Raw genomic sequence first — 16,811 nt, forward strand, 5'->3', positions numbered from 1 at the left:
AATTATATCAATAAAGTCGTTACTATAACAAGGCAGACGCCGATTTGGTAGGGCTGAGGTGGGGCTGAGGATTCCGCCTTTCTGACGAGCTCCCCGGTGCGCTAATCCCCAGGCCAGCTCTACGTAGCTCTTTCATCGCTAGTTTTCAGCCTCTGCTGCTCACTGGAACCACCTGGGGAGTGTAAAAAGCTACTACTCACGCCCCGGCCCCACCCCCAGAGATTCTGATGACACTGGTGTGGGGTGACGCCCGGCCATCAGGATTTTTAAAGCTCCCCAGGTGATTTTACTTTGCAGCCAAATTTTGGAACCACTGTCTTACACCCTGGCCACTTTCCCCTTTCCCGTTGCCTCCCTTGGCGCGCCCTGAGCCATTTGACTCCTGCTCTTCTCCAGATCCCAAAGTTTGGCTTCCCAGGCTGTGCCAGGCCGGCTTGGCCCTGCCCACTGCCTTAATCCCACCCTAGTTCTGGGATTGTGAAGCCAAACATTTCCTCCTTCACTCCTCCCCAAGTCCCTTCTTAGTGTAGGTGGTTTTACTTTTTGGGGGCGTTTCGGGTGAGGACCTTTGTCCGAGACTTTTGAAAAAACGAAAGAACTCCGATCCTCCTCTGGTAAGTAACCCGGGACCCGCAGGGCCTGGCTCCGCCTCCGCCCGCCGCCCTCCCCGCCACGCCCCCGCCGGGCGGCCGCATGGCGGCCCACATGCCCTCCGCTTTCCCGGGCGGCGCTGCATGGCAAGACATGTGCTCACAGGGGAGGGTGAGCGAGACGCAAGTGATGCCGATCTTCCTGGGCTTGGAAGCCGCCTAAGAACCAACCACAGTGACCCTTCAAGTGGGACGAGGAGGCCGAGGGAGGGGAAGACAGTGGGCGGGGCTGGGGGCGGGGCCCTCCGCTAGGCGTACCCGGTAATTCCTCACTGCGTGAGAGCCGCGTAGAGAGGCAGCCTGAGCAAGGTCCAGACACGGGCAAGCCCTTCCAAGTGAAAAGAGGTTATAACCACAAAAAGACAGAACGTTTCGTTCTAACTGAGTGGGAGCAAGACAGCTGGGCAAGGCCAATGGAAAGGGCTCTCCCGCGGCCAGCCCTGCTTTTACAGGACTGATACCATTTTCCAGATGGTTTTAACATAACATCTCCATTTTTCCCCCCACTATTTATTTTCTCTGCAGTCGGCTTGAAGGCAGCTATTCGTGTCCTCTTCTTCTCAAGTCCTTGCGTGTCTCTTTTCCTAGAGATTGGAAAGGATTTAATGAGATTCTACCTAGAAGGTGCAGTAAAAGCTGGGAAAGAGCTGGTGTTAAAGTGAGGGCTTGATTGCTAAGGCGATCCTAATTGATTTAGCACCAGGGACATTTTGCACTTGATAACTCCTCTGAGGCGTGCGTGAGTGCCTTTGAGGGCCTGGTGTTCAGTTTGGAGGGCAGACAAATGCCTCCGGTGGCAAATCAAATCACTGCCTGGCCCTCCTGGATCCCCTTTCTTTTCAAAACTAGCCTTGCCCCTGGGGTTTTCCGTGTGGTGTGAATCGGGGCACTTGGCAAGAGAGCAATGGAGAATGACAGCGCCAGGCTGGGCTCAGGGGCCACTGGGAGAGATCTTTTGAGCTCTTTGATTTTCTTGTTCCTTCCTTCCACCCAAGAGATCAGAGAGCCTGCTGCAGATAGGACTGAGGTCCCGGGGCTGGCTGGCTTTGGACAGGAGCAGGGTTGGCTCTTCTCAGAAAGCCCAGTCTCTCAGTGGCGGCTGGCTCCCCACACTGAAAAAGCGCTGACAGGACAGACTCCCAGCATCTCCTCCGCCTCACTGTCCTAGCCAGCTTGATCCCTGCCATTGCCCTTTGCCCTCCATCTCTGGCTCCTTCTCCAACAATGGCACCAGCGATAAATGCAAAAAGGCTGAGTTGTAGAGGGCAAGTGGCTCTGAATTAGGATGAGAGGCCCCAGGAGAACCACCATCTGTGGAGCAAGGACTGAGCTCCTCAGAGAAGCATCCTCGGGGAAGGCTCTGTGGCCAGGCAATGGTAGCCTGAAGGGGACGGTTCTGAGCTGTGACCCTGGGAAAAAGAATTTCATGAGGCGTGAGGGAGAACAGAGAGGGAATGGGCATAAAATCAAAGAGGGATAATTATACTAGCTAACATTTATTGAATGCTTACTAAGTGCCAGACCCAGGGTTAAATGCTTTACATGGATAATCTCGTTTAATCCTCTCAACTACCCTAATTACCACCATTTTACACATTGGTAGTAGAAATCCAGGCTCAGAGAGGTTGAGTAACTTTGTGCAAGGTCCACAGTAAGGGGAGAGTGAGGCCTAGAACTCAGCTCCATCTGAGTTTAGAGCCACTGCTCTTAACTAGGCAGCCTCCCCACTGATGGTTTAACGGCCTCAGAGGTTACCGAGGAAGGTGCTGGCAATTCCATTCCAGGCCCTGTGGGACCACTGCCTCCCACAGATCCTGGGGAAAGACAGCAGGGATCGTGAGAAAATTCTCACCCCATTCTCGGTGCCCACATTTTCGGCCCATGAAGAGCCCTTCTCTGCTGTCATCCTTCAGTCCCTGCCCGAGCTATGTGCACATCCGTGTGCAGCCATGAGGATCATGGGATCCAGGGGGGGCTGGAGCAGAAAAAATCAACACACAGAAGCAGGCTCTGCCTTCTTGGCTGTTGCATCCCCTAGGAGTGCTAGGCTTGAGCTAGGAGAGTGTTCTAAATGTTTCTGGCCAACAGGGCTAAGATGGGACATCTCTTTCATCAGCTGTGCTAAAAATTGCCCCAGAAAAGGCCAGCATTGTTTAGACACCTGTTGTTTTCCCCTGTGTGAACCTTTCTGTAAGGGTTTGCACAGGGGGCCCTTTGGAATGTTTTGGGGGTTGCCTGGTCCTTGCCCCAGCAGGCAGGCCCTCCTGGCCAGGGACAGTGAATCACCCAGAGCAGAATGCGTGCATCTGCTTGGGAGAACACTGTGTGCTCTGGACTGGCACCGGAGCCCAAGGGGAAAGGGAAATGTGCAGGACTGACCAGCCAGGGGAAAGCTGGGAGGGGTTCTGCGATGGCAGCTGCTCAGGCTCCTCCACCTAAGCTTCCCCAGTGCGTGCCCACCTCCTTCCCCTTGGGGGCAGGAGATAATGGGAGAAAGCACCTGATGATCAGCCCAGCCCCCACTTGAACGCTGCTCCCCCGCGGGGCCCTGGTTGTCAAATTGGAACCTCCATGCCTTACTCCCCCGGCGTGTGGTTAGCATTAATGTAGCATCATCTGACTTGAGCTGGATTGCTCCTGGACTCCCCTCTCTTCTCTATGCCCACCACCTCTGCCATGACTCAGGCCTTGATCCTCTGTCCCCTGAATTACTGTCACAACCTCCTGTCACCACCACCAGCCTCAAATCATTTTCCTCGCCACTACCTGGGCCATTCTAAATGGCATATCTGATCATGTCAGTCCTATAGTTAACCCCTTTCAGTGGCTCCTCATTACCCTCAGGGCACAGGGTAAACATTTTGGCATGGCATTCAAGGCTTTCACAGTTTGACCCAATCTTGCTCTCCACCAGTGCAAGGATGCTCAGTTAAATGTGAATTTTGGACACACAACAAATAATTTTTTAGCTTAAGCATGTCCGTTGCATTGTGTCCTGTATTTTTATTTGCTAAATCTGGAAACCCTACTCCAGCCGCATAACCATTCCTACAGATCGAGCTGCACTTCAGGCCCTTGCTGTCATTCTCTTAGATGAAGTTGCCGGCATCCGAACTGATTGCTTTGTCCCTGGGCTCTCCCTCTTCCAAACCGTCTTCCCTTCTGCCCCAAGCTGTTGTTCAGGCCATTCTCTCACTGCTATCAAAGAATGCTCATGACATTTCCCACTCCTGTCCAAATCTTTCCACACCCTCCAGTTCCTCCACCATGACATTCTAAGAGTCCTGACAACAGTCACTCCCCTTTCTTATAGGCTCTTGACACACTGTCTCACCTAACATTTGGTTATGTCATATTTAGCATTGCAACCTGCGGTTCTGTGGAGAGTGTATCTTCTTGACTAGATTGTGAGCTCCACGAGGGCAGGCATCATGCCTCATCCTTTTATTCTCTCCATCCTCCCATCACCGCCTAGTGGGGCCTCAGAAAATGTAGGTTGGTTGATCAGTGGTTTATTTGTCCTCTTGCAAGACTGTGAGCTCCTCGAGGGCCTTTTCTGGACTACGTCTCATACAGTTCTGCTTGGTTTCACAAACATTGATTGAGCACCCATTGTGAGTCAGGATCTGTCTCGATGTGAGGATACAGAGATGACTAGCAGAGTGCCCCTGCCCTCAAGGAACTCACAGGCTAGCTAGGGAGTTCCGATGCGTGTGGCTACTTACAAGGCAAGTGAGCTGTGCAATGAATAAAGCATATACAAGGTGCAAAGTGCTTACAGAGGTGGAAGTGATGGACAGAATTTGGGAAATGTGATGTTGCAGACATTATAGCAGGGGTTATGCCTCCTTAGGGGGAGAGTAAGGGCAGTCCAGGCAAGGGAACTGCAGGCACAAAGGCATGGAGACAGGAACAGGCCTGGTGGGTGTTAGGGAGCCATAGGAATACAAGAGCAGGGTCAGGCATGAAGGACCTTGAACAGTAACGTGAGCTGTTTGGTGGATGATGGGGAGCTGTTCAAGGGTTTTTTTTTTTTCTAGCTTAATTGACATATAATTGACATATAACATTGTGTCGATTTAAGATGTACAAAGTGATGATTTGGTACACAATATATTGTGAAATGATTTCCGCAATAAGGTTAGTTAACGCATCCATCACCTAGTTACTATTTTGTTCAAGGATTTTAACTGAGAAGACTTCTGTATTAAGAGAGGCAATCAAAGCCAAACATAAAAGACCACATATGGTACGATTCCATTTATGTGAAATGCCCAGAAAAGGCAAATCCATAGAGACAGAAAGCAGATTAGTAGCTGTCTGAGGCTGGAGCTGGGAACGGAAAGTGACTGCTAATGGGTACAATGGGGCTTTTCGGGGTGATGGAAGAGTTCTAAAATTGGATTGTGGTGATGGTTACACAACTCTGAATATACAAAAATCATTGAAATGTACATGAAAAACAGGTGAATCTTATGGTATGTAAACTATACCTTGATAAAGCTGTTTAAAAATAAGAGACCATCAGTCTGGCCACAGTGTGGGAAATAGATTGGATGAGGCAAGCCTGGGTGTGGCAAGGGCAGTGAAGAAACTTCCGCAGAGGTCCAGGCAACAGTTATTGAGCTCTGGCGCTAAGACAGCGGCAGAGGAGCTGGGGAAGAGGGTTGGAGTCAACAGACATTTAGGAGGTCATCAATGAGGTTTGGTAAACAGATTGCCTTGAGGGGATAAGTAAGAAAGACAGAAGAGTCTAGGATGACACTCTGGCTTCTGGCTTTGACAGGTGGGCAGATGGTGGCACCACCAAACTTCACAGCACTTAGTACGGTGCTTGCTGCTCAGCACACGTTTGTAGAATGAATAAATGATTGATTGAATGAATGAAATGCATTCACGTCCTCTATCCCGCTCTATTGCTCCGTCTCACCCGTAGGCTACGCCTTTGGATCCCAGTGTACTTCTTTCTAGCACTGCCCATTTGGAGGCATGGAGTGACCTGGAGAATCTGCTGTTCCCGGGTTCACCTCTAGGAAACCCTCATCTTTCTTCCCTTCTGGCCCAGAAACTACCTGGGCACGCAAGAGATCCCTGGTGGGGGAGCATTTGGGAATGGATGGCCACGAAAGCCCTGAGGACTCTTGTCATGGACTCAGGAGTCCTCTCTTACACCATTAAACCTCACCCTTACCCGGACTCAGCCACTCACCCACAAACCCACTCCCTCTCCCCATCAATCAGTGATGCATCTCAAGTCCTCAGGACACACTGCAGTCCTATGCTTCCACTTAAGTTCCACCGTCCATGAGTCACCTGCCAGTCCACGGGACCAGTGTTCCTCTGAATTTTCTCTTTAGACCACCTGCCTCAGAACAATGTGGGCATGTTTATGAAACCTGCAGATGCCAGGAGCCCATGCCTGACCCCCTCAATCATAATCTCCAGGGATGAATAGCAGGAAGGAGTTGGTTCTCCAGGTTTTAGAAGTTCCCTGGGTGTTTCCGAGACCCAATAATGTGAGAGCTGCTGTGGCGGAGAGTGTGAGCATGGATTAGGGGTGCTTGTGGGCCTGCCACCCCAGCATGCCAACCCTGGGGGCCGCTAGATGGACGGAGAGCCCTCCCCAAAATGCTCCCCCAACATGGGCGTCCTTCCCTGATGCTCATCTTTCTGTCAGGAAACGCACTCCTGCCCTGCTGCTAATCGGATTACTCTCTTGCACAATCTCCTGCCCCCCTCCTTCCCTGCTAAATTTCCACAGGACAATCAGTGCTCAATTGCTCTTTCCTCTGCCCTCCCAGGCACTTAGCACAAGCTGACTGCATGAGAATTGGTTGTTTACATGTGAGCTTTTGAAGAGCCCAGACCAAATTTGGGAAGATGAATGCCTTTCAACCAGCAGCCTCTAGGACGGGGCCAGGCATCCAGCAGGTGCCCAATAGATACTTGGAGGATTGAGTCACCCATGAAAGGAGCAAGAGGCATGAATAACATAAACCAAAGTCTTTTGCGTTTGGCTTTAGGTGTGATCTCATTTGGAGTCTTCCAAGGACAGATTTGCCCCCCTGCCCCGCCCGACAGTGAGGTCAGTAGGACACCACTGCTGCGTTAGAGACCCAGAGAGGGTGGGAACGTAGTGTCCAGGCTGGCAGGGAGCTTCATTCATTTATTCATTAATTCAACCAATTTTTAGTGAGTTCCTCCTGTGTGCCAGGCGCTGTACAAGGTACCAAAGATACAATGGTGAACAGGACCTGACAAGGTTCCTGCCCTCACAGAGCTTACGGTTTAGTGGGGCAGACAGACCTTAAATAATTATAGAAAGAATGATAGTTTTAAGAGGTGCTATGAAGGAAAGAACAGTATGCGGTGAAAGTGTATATAACAGCAAGACCTGAATTAGCCTGGTGGGAGTGGGGGGGGACACTGTTCAAGGAGGGTTTACCCAAGGAATTGACCTTGAGCTGAGGCCATAAGCATGACCAGGAGTTAAACAGGCAAAGCAATGACGGAGAGCACCTCAGGCAGAGGGTACAGCCATATGAGGACCTGAGGCAGATACGATCTGGGCACGTTCGTGGAACATGCCAAAAGCCTGGTGTGGCTGGAACGGACGGATTGAAGGGGTGGCAGGCAGGTGATGAAACGAGGCAGCCAGGGAGGGGCCTTGTGGATCACAGTAAGGAGTTTGCATTTTATTTAAAGTAGGATGAGAGGGTTTTAAGCCGGGGAGTAGTACGATCTAATGTGTGTTTTAAAGAGTCCACTGGCTGCTACATTCTTAATGGATTGGAGAAGGACAGGAGTGGAAGCAGAGGGACAAATTGGGGGGTTATGATGGTGACACGGCCTAGGGTGGTGGCTGTGGAGACCTCAGTGAAGGAGTTCAGCCCACATATTTTACAGAGGAGGAAACTGAGGCTCGGAGAAGTGGCATGACTTACCCCAGGTCACCCTGCCTCCTAGTCCTATTATTTCACAAGAGGGAGGTTAACAGAGAACCAAGCAGAGAAGGCTAAGTGGATTCTGGTAGGATAAATTCCTTGATGCCTCGTGGCACATCTGGGCTTCTGGAAATCGATGCAGATGCTCAGAGTGGGAAGGAAATGAAACCACCCTGTTATCCATTATTTGGGGCACTCTGTAGTTCCACTGCCTGGGGGTGCAGTGAAGCCAGCATCGGCCCTCAGTTGCATATCCCAGCCTTGTTTAGTCTGGCCCTCGCTCAGCCAGGAGCTAAGTACTTATTGGCCAGTTCCTTCCTGCTTCCATAGTATAACGAAGTGCTGAGCTGGGCAGAACTCCCAGTGCTCCCTGGTCTCAGAGCAAGCAAGCAAGCAGCAACCTCATGTGGGGCCACGTGAGGTCAGCGGGGAGGGGCCGCATGCCTGAGCTTGCATGGAATTGGCTGCTCTTTGACACACCACTTCTGTGGCCAGCCAATCACAAGAGCCACAGCATCCTTGCTCCTTTTTTTCCCCCTCTGCACTTGTCCTTGTGAAAGCCACAGAACTTCCCACCACAAAATGAGCTGGGGAGAGAAATTCCTTCCCTTCCCTGCCCCACGCCCAGCCCAAAAGGCCTTGGGGAGAGGCGCCTTGCTCACAGCTCGAGGAAGATGAATGCTCTGCTTCCCAAAGAGAAACGCCTGCTCTTTGAGGAAAGCTTAGTTAAGGACCAATTAGGGAGAAATGACACCGAGTGGATGGTCAACCAAGGCTTGGCTGCAATAGCCTTGCATGTAGATAATCATGAAAATAATCCTAGATGGGAAAATTCTCACAAGGCCTCACTTGCTGGTCAGCACTGGTGCCCACTTCCATTGCACCAGCCAAAGTGGCATTTGCTGTCACTACCATCTGAGCTCCAGCGGGTCAGGCCACGCTTCACTGCCTGCCTGCCTGCTTTGGGAGTGACTTTCCTTAGGCAAGAGGCACCATGGTGGATTGAAAAGGGTCAGGAGAACTTTTCTAATCCTGGTTCTTTCATTAATGAGTTGGGTAACCTCCCTGTACGTCCATTTCCCCATCTAGAAAATGGAGGGGTCTGAGTAAATGCTCTCCAAGGTCACTTCTAGCTATGACATGCTTGGAGCCTCATAGCTGCCATACACCAGATATCAGGCTAAGCATTTTATAGTCCTCATCACGTTTAATCCTCACAACAACTCCTGAGAGAGATATACCATTATGCCCCTCCACCCGCACTTTACAGATGAGGAAAATGAGGCTCAGAGAGGTTAAGTGACTTACCCAAAAACACACAGCAAAGGGCAGAGCAAGGATCTGAATTTAGATCTTTCTGATCCCACACCCCACCCTTGTAATTGTTTCCCTAAGCAGCGACTTCACAGGCTTTACACCATCCAAACTGCCCTCGAAGCCCTGACAAGCTGGCAATGCCCGAGAGAGAGAAAATGAACGTGCCTCCCCATTTTACACTTTGAGTGCCGGCCTGACAAGTTGGTAGACGCAGGTGGACACTTTGCTGCTGTAAGCCAAGTGGTCAAGCGAAGGCCTCTTTCAATTAGCTCCTGGTAATGGTGCCCTCGGGGCGGGGGGGGGGGGGGTGCGCGAATCCTGGGCCTCTAGGGAGAAGCAGGAGGGCACTGCCAGCTGGGAAAGTTGGCAGGAGGAATGCCTGATGAAGGCATCGCCTGCTTTATAGCGTCGGATCCCTCCCTTGGGTTCTGGGATGTCTGACAAATGCTGGACAGGTTCTCAGGTCTGTACTCTAATGATATTAATGAGGGCAGGGGAGCCTAGTGAAAATTTAATAGACGAGTATAAAAAGTCTCACAGACTCCGTCTGCAGAAATTCTTTTGAAGGTCTGCACAAAGCCACAAGGGCTGCTTGGAACTCTCCATCCAAGGAAATTATTAACCTTCCTCATTTCTGCAGAATGATGCAATCTGTTTATTAAATGCCTAAATTAAAGGGAGAAGATACGGTGCAGTTGGGGGTTTTCCACCATAATTCATCTGAGGCTCTCAGTGAGGGAAATTCGAGCCTGGGGCTGACTCGGCTTCCTGACCACTTCCTGCTCCCAGGCTTCCTCCAACCTTGTGCCTCTAATAAGTTCAGGTTGTTCCCAGTTCAGCTCTCGTTAACCCTTTGAAGTCTGGGTGGATAAATCACAGCGAGAGTCCACGAACCACTTAATGTACATCAAAGATTGGCCCAGGAAGCAGCTGTTCCAGGTATGCTTCTAGGTAAGGACCAAGTGAGATAATGTGTGCGTGAAAGCACTTCGTGATCCTTGAAGCACAGTCAATTACATTTATTATTATTTTTCTCAATAGGATGGTTTATTTATTTACAAAATGGATGTCTGTCCTCATTAGCGGCCTCTGAACACACCAAATTGGTACTTGTTGAGCCTGGAAGAGTACTAAACTTTCCTTGTCTTTCCTCCCGTGTTCCTCAAGCTAACTGACACTAGATTACCAACCTCCTGATAGGCCTGTAGCCTTGTGCACTTGAGCCAGTATAACTTGCTTATTTCTCCTCAGCAAAGAATGTGAAAGGCAGAAGGTGCAGGAGCATTTCCAGCAATGTAGGCTTGGGTTTGTCCATTGCTCTCCCCAGGGTGGGAATTCTCAAGGGGCAAGGTTGTGTGCTGAGCGGCCAAGGGGCCTTCGTGTGCATCGGGATGGATCAGTCACCGACAAGGACAAGTCAGTCAGGAAATGGAGCTAGTTAATGTCCCGAGAAAACCGTCTTCCGAGAATGCCTGAGGTGACTCTCACACATTACTGCTGGAAAAGAAAGTTGATACAACACTTTGGAGAGGAATTTGACAATCTCTCACAAAATTATATACGCATTTACATTTTGACTCACCGATCCCATTTGTAGGGATTTACCTGATGATACACCTTATCTCCAACAATATGGAAATACACATGTACAAGGTTATTCATGACAGCATTGTTTGTAATTGCAAAATACTTGAAACTACCTAAATGTCCAGACATAGGAGAGTGACTGAACAGACTTTGGTACAGCCACAGAATGCAGTACTATGCTGCTATAAAAAAGAATGAAGATGCTCTCTATGAACTGATAGGGAGCGATTTCCAGGATATGTAGGTAAGTGAAAAAAAAAAACGAAGTGCAAAAAAAAGTATTTGTAGTATGCTTCTTTCTGTGTAAAAAGAAGGGGAAGTCAAAAAATATAGATCCATCTGCTCCTTTGGACAGAAAGAAACACAAGAAGAATAAACCAGAAACTAATAGAATTCATTACCTGCTTGACTGGGTGGGAATAGTGCATAATAGGTACTTAATCAGCATTTCCTGACAATGATTACAGGTGCTATAAAGCACACAGTAGAGGGAATGGTAGATTCAGCCTGGGCGTATCGGGAAAGTTTCTGTTGTTGTCTTGAAAGATGGCTTAGTGGTCGCCAAGTTGGCTGGCCACATGGGGAGATTATTTCAGGCAGAGGGAAGAGTTATGAGCAAAGATCCAGAAGGGGAAGATAGCCTGGTATAGAAAGTAGCTGGGGCATTAGGTGGGAGAGAAGGCTGGGTAGAGCAGGCAGGAACCAGAATGTGGACTTCCTTTTATGCAGTGGTTGGGTGCTTGACTTTTATTCTAAGTGAGATGAGAAGCTATTGGAATATTATGAGCAGAGGAGTGATATGGGCCAGTTTATGCTGCATCAGCCCCCCTGGCTGTAATGTGGGCTGTGGACCGAAGGGGGACAGAGTGGAGGCAGGGAGGCCAATTAGGAGGCTTGCAGCTATCAAAGGGAGAGGGGATGCTGGCTTAGGCAAGGAGGGTAATAGTAGAAGTGGAAAGGAGTGGTCATGTTCTGGATGTATTTTGAAGGTACAGCTGGTGGGACAAATTGATGGATTGGATATGGGGGAGGGTGAAGGAGAAAGAGGAGTCTGGGATAATTGCCAGATCTCTGGCTCAAATGATTGGCTGTCTGATGGAGCCGTTCAGCAAGATGGGGAACACAGTAGAAAGAACAAAATTTATGGGGAAAAGTGATGAGTCATCTTGGATGTGTCCAGTGTGAAGCGTCAGTGGGACACTCAGCAGTTGGATGTATGGGTCTGGGTCTCAGGGGAGAGGTCTGGGATGGGGCCATAGATGTGGGACCATATAGATGGAGGTTGAAAAGATGAGGACGAAATGGGAGAGTGTATTTTTACAGTGAGAAGAGAAGAGGTCCAGGAACAGAGTCCTGGGGAACGCTAACATGAAAGAGGGGCAGAAGATGAAGACCACGTAAAGGTGGCTAAAAGGGAGTGGTAATAGGTACAGGAGGAGGACTAGGAGAGAATAGGGCCGTGGAGGCCTAGGGGAAGAGAGTTGCAAGGGGAGTGTGCTCAGCAGTGCCCAGGGCTGCGGAGGGGGTGCCCTAAGATAGGAGCTGCAAAGTGTCCATTGGGTCTGGCGTTGGCTTGATCTTTGAGCAGATCCAAAGATGGGGATGAGGGAGAAGCCACACTCAAGGACTGAGGAGTGAGTAGGAAGCGAGGAAGTGCGCTCAGTGAGGGGGGCTCTTCTTCAAGGACCTTTGACTGTGAAGGGAAGGCATGAGGTGGGATGACAGCTGGGGGAGGGGAGGGTGAAGGATCAGGAGGACAGTCATTATCATAAGGATAAGAGACAATTTTAGCTCAATTTTGAACCCATTTTAGCTCCAGGGAGAGAGTCAGTAGACATGCAAGGCTGAAAACCCAGAAGAGAAAGGAATTAACCAGTGGAGTCAAGTCGGGGTGGGGGCCTAGATGGCGTGGAGAGCCTAGGGAGAGGGGTTAGGGTTGAGTAGGAGAGGGGAGACTTCTCTCTCTGAAGGGTTACTTCTCATGAAATGATTTTCAATGTGAAGGAGCCACAAAGATCAAATTATCCACGCATGAACTGGGGCTCTTTGCAGACTTGGAGAGTGCAGGCTTAATCATGTGTTAGTTCAAATAGAGCCCTGGGCCGTGGTCAGAGGCATCTGGAGAGGACCGTGCTGACAGAGGCAGTGGTTGCTGGCCACGAACTGCAAACAGTGAGCACTTCAGATGTGTTTGTACAGACTCAAACACGGTTGAATGTACACATGGGAGCTTGTGATATTAATCAAGGTAAAAAGTCTCCCTTAAAAGAAATGATGTGACTTTACAGTGAATAAATAGGACATAATTAATGGGTTTGCCAATTGTTCTTTCCTGCTCTGGACTCTGGCCAGAAGCTGGAGGGCTGAGAACAGGACAGGGAGAAAGGCCCCAGACTTCTTCATGGTTCTCACCTCTGAGGCTGCCCCTAGCCCTGAAGGTTCAGCAGAATTTGGGGCCTGGGTGTGGCAACAGCACTGATCTTTTACAAAGCAGAGAGGCCCACCTGTCATGGAGTTTGTGCACCAAGGGCGAAGGACTTAGTGCTAAGACATTCTGTCCCTTTGCAGACAATGGAGCCTATAAGCTGTTACAGAAAAGCTCGTGCAAGTCATTGTCTAACTGAAAAAACAATGTGCTGACCCATGCTACATGGCGTGATATAGATTGTACAGAGAAGCAAAGCATTTGGTTTGGGCCCAGGCTCTGTTACAAGCTTGCTGTGTGACTTTAGGCAAGTATTTTCCTCTTGCTGGTCCTTAGCTGCTCCATCTGCTAAATAAGTAGAGTGGACAAATGATCTCTAAGGGAACTGCCACCCCAACATTCTATGCATTTTTTGAATTAATAGATGATTTTTTAGCGCAGTTTTAGGTTCACAGCAAAATTGAGCAGAAAGTACAGAGAGTTCCCATATACCCCCTGTCCACACACATGCACAGCCTCCCCCACTGTGGAATTGTAACTGAACTCAGTGCAGCCGTCTCTTGGTGAGTGCAGAGCCGAAAAGCACAATCAAGCTGAAGTGGGTGAAGAGAAAGTTTTATTGCTTGCTCAAACATTGGAGAACACTCGGGACAGCCCCCAAAGCAGTGCTTCCCCCACCCTCCAGCTTAGTGCAGGTGGAGGTCTTATGCACCAGAGTGCAGAGGCTATGTTACGACTGTGTAACAACTGGGCTTGGCCAGGGCGCATGTGCAGACCATTATATAACGAGCTCAATGCCATTACATAACAGGTTCAATGCAACATGCCATTTAGAGCTGGAGCAATTTGCAGGGGTCCTGCTGCAACCATGTCAGTTTCACTGGAGGTTGGCAACATCTGCAAAAAACGAGGACATCATATTCTGAAAAACAGCACATTTAGTTTTCTCCTTGTCTGGAAAACATTTGACAGACTATGTTTAGTTACAGATCAGATTTTCAGTAACCCTTTCCTTGCCTGGCTTCTGATCACAGCGTCCTCCACCACAGTGGTACATTGGTTATAACTGATAAACCTACATTGAGGTATCGTTATCACCCAAAGTCCATAGTGGTGGTGGACATTTTATGAATTTTAACAAATATATAATGGCATGTATCCACCATTGTAGTATCATATAGAATAGTTTCACTGCCCTAAAAAACCCCCTATACTCCTCTGATTCATCCGTCCCTCCCCTCAACCCCTGGCAACCACTGATCTTTTACTGTCTCCATGGTTTTGCCTTTTCCAGAATATCATATAGTTAGAATCATACAGTAGGTAGCCTTTTCAGATTGGTTTCTTTCGCTTAGTAATAGGTGTTTAAGTTTCCTCCATGTCTTTTCATAGCTTGATAGCTCATTTCCTTTTAGCACTGAGTACTATTCCATTGTCTGGATGGACCACAGTTTATCCATTCACCTACTGAAGGACATCTTGGTTGCTTCCAAGTTTCGGCAATTCTGCATAAAGCTGTTATGAACATCAATGTGCAGGTTTTTGCGTGGACATAAGTTTTCAACTCATTTGGGTAAATACCAATGAGCAAGATTGCTGGATCATAGGGTAAAAGTATGTTTAGATTTATAAGAAAGTGCCAAACTGTTCTCCACAGGGGCTGTACCATTTTGCATTCCCAACATCAATGAATGAGAGTTCCTGTTGCTCCACATCCTCTCCAGCATTTGGTGGTGTCAGTGTTTTGGATTTTGGCCATTCTAATAGGTGCATAGTGATATGTCATTGTTTTAATTTGCATTTTCCTAATGACATATGATGTTGAACATGTTTTCATATGCTTACTTGCCATCTATATGGTGTCTGTTCAAGTGAGATGTCTGTCAGGTCATTTGCCCATTTTTCAATTGGGTTTTTGATTTTCTGTTTGTTAAATTTTAAGATTTCTTTGTGTATTTTGGATAACAGTCCTTTATCAAGTGTGTCTTTTGCAGATATTTTCCCCCAGTATGGGGCTTGTCTTCTCATTCTCTTGATAGCGTCTTTCACAGAGCAGAAGTTTTTAATTTTAATGAAGTCCAGCACATCAGTTATTTCTTTCATGGCTTGTGCCTTTGGTGTTGTATCTAAAAAGTCATTGCTACACCCAAGGTTATCTAGGTTCTCTCCTCTGTTACCTTCTAGAACTCAACATTGTCATAGTATTACATTTAGATCTATGATCCATTTAGAGGAAAGGGTCTGTGGTCTGTGTCTAGATTTATTTTCTTTTGTACGTAGATGTCCAGTTGTTCCAGTACCATTTGTTGAAAAGACTATCTTTGCTCCATTGTATTGCCTTTGCTCCTTTGTCACAGATCAGTTGACTATATTTATGTGGGCCTATTTATGGGCTCTCTATTCTGTTCCATTGATCTCTTTTATTTTGTTCAGTATTTCATTTTTGGGGTGCTAATATAAATGATAATATGTTTTTAATTTCAAATACCACTTGTTCATTGCTGATATATTGGAAAGTGATTGACTTTTCTATATTAATGGTGTATCCTGTAACTTTCCTATAATGACGACTTAGTTCCAGGAGGCTTTTTTGCTAATTTCAGATTTTTGACATAGACAATCCTGTCATGTGTGAACAAAGACAGTTTTATTTCTTCCTTCCCAATCTGTATACCTTTTCTTGTCTTATCTTGTCTTATTACATTAGCTAGGACCTCCAACATGAGGTTAAAAAGGATTGGTGAGAGAGGATATCCTGGCCTTGTTCCTGATCTAATGGTAAAGCTTCTAGTTTCTCACCATTAAGTAGGCTATCAGCTGTAGGTTTTTTTGTAGATGTTCTTTATCAAGGTGAGGAAATCCCCTCTATTCCTAGTTTTCTGAGAGTTTTTAACATGAATGGGTATTGAATTTGTCACATACTTTTTCTTTGTCTATTGATATGGTCATGTGATTTTTCTTCTTTAGCCTATAGATGTGATGGATTACATTAATTGATGTTTGGATGTTGAACCGCCTTTGTGTACCTGGGATGAATTCTACTTGGTCAAGGTATATAATTCTTTTTGTACATTGTGTTGGATTCGATTTGCTAAATTTGAGGATTTTTGCATCTATGTTTGTGAGACATATTGGGCTATAGTTTCCTTTTCTCATAAAGTCTTTGTCTGGTTTTGGTATTAGGATAATACTAGCCTCATAGAGTGAGTTAGGAAATATTTTCTCTGCTTCTATCTTCTGAAAAAGATTGTAGAAAATTGGTATAATTTCTTCCTTAAGTGTTTGGTAGAATTCACCAGTGAACCCATCCGGGCCTGGTTCTTTCTGTTTTGGAAGGTTATTAATTATTGATTCAATAGGTATAGGCCTATTCAGGTTATCTATTTCATCTTGTGTGAGTTTTGGGAGATTGTGTCTTTCAAGAAATTAATCTATTTCATCTAGGTCATCAAATCTGGGGCACAGAATTGTTCATAATATTCCTTTAGTATCCTTTATTTTTGTTGAGGAAGATTGTTCCTGAGCTAACATCTGTCACCAATCCCCCTCTTTTTGCTGCGGAAGACTGGCCCTGAGCTAACATCCATGCCCATCTTCCTCTACTTTATATGTGGGACACCTGCCACAGCATGGCTTGGTAAGCAGTATGGTAGATCCGCACCTGGGATCTGAACTGGCAAACCCTGGGCCACCAGGGTGGAATGTGTGAACTTAACCACTGCAAGCCCCCTTTAGTATCCTTTTAATGTCCATGGGCTCTGTAATGATGGCCCCCTTTCTTTTCGGATGTTAGTAATTTGTGTCTTCTCTCTTTTTTTCTTACCTTGGCTAGAGACATTGATTTTAATGATCTTTTCAAAGAACCAGCTTTTGGTTTTGTTGATTTTC

At 47.5% G+C, this 16,811-nt stretch overlaps 1 long non-coding RNA gene across 3 annotated transcripts in view; it reads left to right on the forward strand.

Annotated features, from left to right (window-relative positions):
* The first annotated feature begins 226 nt into the window (after positions 1-226).
* LOC106781373 (uncharacterized) overlaps positions 227-16,811 on the forward strand; it is a 29,417-nt gene continuing 12,832 nt past the window's right edge. For 2 of the 3 annotated variants that reach the window (XR_001377983.3, XR_001377985.3), the window contains exon 1: positions 227-614. This is a non-coding gene — a long non-coding RNA (uncharacterized lncRNA). Of the gene's footprint in view, positions 615-15,890; positions 15,975-16,811 lie in introns of all 3 variants that reach the window. The other variant, XR_002805467.2, reaches the window with a different exon arrangement.

Source organism: Equus caballus, chromosome X (assembly GCF_041296265.1).
Source record: "Equus caballus isolate H_3958 breed thoroughbred chromosome X, TB-T2T, whole genome shotgun sequence".
In the NCBI taxonomy this organism is placed as follows: Eukaryota; Metazoa; Chordata; class Mammalia; order Perissodactyla; family Equidae; genus Equus; species Equus caballus.